General features: G+C 40.6%; 1 pseudogene; it reads right to left on the bottom strand.

Moving 5' to 3' along the window:
- Positions 1-243: 243 nt before the first annotated feature.
- On the bottom strand, positions 244-1,582 carry LOC114205704 (tubulin alpha-1A chain pseudogene; annotated as a pseudogene).
- Between the last annotated feature and the right edge of the window lie 2,475 nt (positions 1,583-4,057).

The following is a 4,057-nucleotide window of genomic DNA, read 5'->3' as shown; positions in this document are numbered from 1 at the left end:
ATGGACTCTGAAAAACAAACTGAGGGTTCTGGAGGGGTTGGGGGGTGGGAGGATGGGTTAGCCTGGTGATGGGTATTAAAGAGGGCACGTTCTGCATGGAGCACTGGGTGTTATATGCAAACAATGAATCATGGAACACTACATCAAAAACGAAGGATATCATGTATGGTGATTAACATAACATAATAAAAAAAATAGAATAAGCTTCTGTATAAAAGCAGCACCTTTGTGACACTTTTAACTTTAGTATTCCTCTCCTTCTTCACCCTCTCCTTCAACAGAAACCACACCAACCTCCTCATAATCCTTCTCAAGGGCAGCCAGGTCCTCATGAGCCTCAGAAAACTCTCCTTTCTCCATGCCCTCACCCACATATCAGTGAACAAAGGCATGTTTGGCATACATCAGGTCAAACTTGTGGTCCAGGTGAGCCCAGGTCTCAGCGATGGCTGTGGTGCTGCTCAGCATGCACCCAGCTCGCTGTACTTTGGCCAGGTCTCCACCAGGTACCACAGTGGGAGGCTGGTAATTAATACCAACTTTGAAGCCAGTGGGGCACCAGTCCACAAACTGAATGATATGCTTGGTCCTGATGGTGGCAATGACAGCATTGACATCTTTGGGAACCATATAACGATGGTAGCACAGGCAGCAAGCCATGTATTTACCATGGTGAAGGTCACATTTCACCATTGGTTGCCTGGCTCAAAGCATGCATTGGTGATCTCTGCTACAGAAAGCTGTTCTGGTTCTCAGCAGAGATGACAGAAGCAAATATGACCAGAGGAAAGTGGATGTGGGGATAGAGCATCAAGTGGTCTGGAATTCTGTCAGATCAACATTAGGGGCTCCATCAAATCTTAGGGAAGCAGGGATGGAGGACACAATTTGACCTATCAACCTATTCAGGTTAGTGTAGGTTAGGCATTCAATATTAAGTTTTCTACGACAGATGTCATAGATGGCCTCATTGTCTATCATGAAGGCACAATCTGAGTGCTCCTGGGTGGTGTGGATAGGGAGGATGGAGTTATAGGGCTCAGCTACAGCTGTGGAAACCTGGGGGGCTGGGTAAATGGAGAACTCCACCTTGGACTTCTTGCCAACAGAGAGAAGTTCCATCAGCAGAGAGGTGAACCTGGAATCCATCTCCCCTCTAAAACTGTGGAAAACCAAGAAGCCCTGAAGACCTGTGCACTAATAAGGCAGTTTCTGAATGTAGACCAAGACAAAGTCAATGATCTCCTTGCCAATGGTGTAGTGTCCTTGGGCATAGTTATTGGCAGCATCTTCCTTGCCTGTGATGAGCTGCTCAGGGTGGAAAAGCTATCAGTAGGTGCCAGTGTGGAACTTCATCAATGACTATGAGTTCCAGGTCTACAAACACTGCCCTGGGCACATGCTTGCCAGCATCTATCTCACTGAAGAAGATGTTGAAGGAGTCATCTCCTCCCTCAATGGTCTTATCACTTGGCATCTGACTATTGGGCTGGATGCCATGTTCCAGGCAACAGAGCTCTCAGCAGGCATTGCCAATCTGGACCCCAGCCCAGCCAGCATGGATGGAGATGCATTCATGCATGGTTGCTGCTTTGTGGCTGCTGAGAAGATGGTGGAGAAGAAGAGGAAAGGTCGTTGCTTCTTACAGTGGGACTCTTAGGTGGTTGATGTAAGAGAACCTAGCAGAGAGTTTTTAAGTACAACTCCCAAAGCAGGATCCATAAAAGAAAAATTTAATATCAAAATTAAAAACTTTTGCTCTGCAAAAGACAATATTAAGGAACTGAAAGGACAAACCACACAATGGGAGAAAATATTGTCAAATCACATACCTCACAAAGGACTGCTATCTAAAATATATAAAGAACTCCCAATTTCAACAATAAGTAAACAAAAACCAATTTAAAAAATGAGCAGAACAACTGAACACTTTACCAATGAAGATATGTAGATGGCAAATAAACACATAAAAAGATGTTCTACGTCATTAGAGATAAGGAAAATGTAAATTAAAGACACAATGAGATGCTATTACACATCTAATGGAATAGCTAAGAACAAAAACAAAAGATAAACTAACAATACAAACTGCTTGCAAAGATTCAAAGTAACTGAAACACACATTGCTGACAGACCTGGAAAATGGCATAGTCACTGTGGAAGAGTTTGGTTGTTTCACATAATGTTAAACATACACTTAACATTTGTCCCAGCAACAGCACTCCTACATATTTACTGAGTGAAATAAAAACTTATGTTCACACAAAACCTGTACACAAATGTTTATATTAGCTTTATTTATAATTGTCAAAAACTGAAAGCAATCCAGGTGTCTGCCCTTCCACAGGTGAACAGATAAAAAACTGGTACATCCATGCACTAGAATATCATTCAGCAATAAAAAGACAAGAACAACTAATTCATCCAACTACATGAATGAATCGTAAGTGCATTTTGTTAAGTGAAAAAGTGAGACCCAAGACTACACATTGAATTATTCCATTTATATTATGTTCTCAAAAGCAAAATTACAGAGAACTCAAAAAGATCAATCATTACTAGGGGTTGGGAGGGTGGTTAACTACAAAGGGGCAGCACAAGGAATTTTTGGATCAGTGGAATTGTTTTGTATGATATCGTGGTTGTAGATATATGGCTGTATGCATTTGTCAATCCCGAAGAACTATACAGCACAAGAGTGAGTCTACTACCTGCAAATTTAGAAAATGAACCCGAGATACCAAGGAGACCCAAGATAAAATGTGGACTATCACAAATGAATCTAGCCATGTTACAAATAAATGACCTAGCCACACTGAATGGGGTAAGACAACAGAAACTGACCTAAGTAACTTTGCAAAAGGATGTTTTCACTGGATACTGGTAAGGCTAAGGACAAAAAGAAATGTACATCAATATTGTGCTCTAATTGTGGTACATCCACACAGTAGAATATCCTTCAGTAATAAAAAGACATGAAATGATTGATTGATCTAACAACCTAAATGAATCTTAAAGGAATTTTGTTAAGTGAAAGTAGACCCAAATGACTATGCATTGAATTTGTTTCTCTCACGCGTATGGGTAAGCAATTCTGAAAATATTTTACATGTAAAACAAATAAGTAAATATATTGTGAATAATGAAAAGCAGGTTTCTCATGGTTGGAGAAAAGTTATAAGCAACCTGGGAATGCTAGAATAAACCCACTAGTACTAGACGGGACTTGAAAGTATTAGAATGAAGTCATATTTTTATTTTATTTTATAGGTTTATTTATTTATTTTAGAGAGAGCATGAGCAGGAGCAGCAAGGGGAGAGAGGATCTCAAGCAGACTCCATGCTAAGCGCAGAGCCCAATGCAGGGCTCAATTTCATGACCCTGAGATCACAACCTGAGTTGAAACCAAGAGTCAGATACTTAACCAACTGTACCACCAAGGTGCCCTAAGGACTCATATTTTTAAAAAAGTGTGTGTGTGTATGTATCAGTAAAATTAAAACTTATGTTCATACAAGAACCTGCATATAAACATTTATAGATGTTTTATTTGGGACACCTGGGTGGCTCAGTTGGCTAAGCATCTACCTTTGGCTCAGGTCATGATCCCAGGGTCCTGGGATGGAGCCCCACATTGGGCTCCCAGCTCAGCGGGGAGCCTGCTTCTCCCTCTACCTGCCGCTCCCCTTGCTTGTGCCCTCTCTCTGACAAAAAAATAAATAAAATTTTTTTAAAAAAAGTTTTATTCATAATCAGTAAAAGCTGGAAACCCAGGAGTCCTTCAACAAGTGAATCTAGATAGCTAGCTAGCTATCTAAATATAGGGGTGAGTGTGCGCATATGCATAGGTTAGTTAGTACATACCTATATATTTTCTAGCTCTGTCTAGAAGCAGAGACAAACCAGTAGCAATGAGTGCACTTAGTGCCCAGATTTTGGTTTTAAATGACATTCTCCAATAAAAGCAACCAAACTTCTTGGAAAAATCCAAGGGGTAAGCAGAGAAAATATAAGATGAATATCTCATTATGCCAGAAATTAAGGAAGTGCTAAAAT

The sequence above is a fragment of the Eumetopias jubatus genome, unplaced genomic scaffold (assembly GCF_037043125.1).
Source record: "Eumetopias jubatus isolate StellerSeaLion01/CBP00866 unplaced genomic scaffold, mEumJub1_p1.0 scaffold_1, whole genome shotgun sequence".
Classification (NCBI taxonomy): domain Eukaryota; kingdom Metazoa; phylum Chordata; class Mammalia; order Carnivora; family Otariidae; genus Eumetopias; species Eumetopias jubatus.
This window is presented reverse-complemented; position numbering and strand designations above follow the sequence as displayed.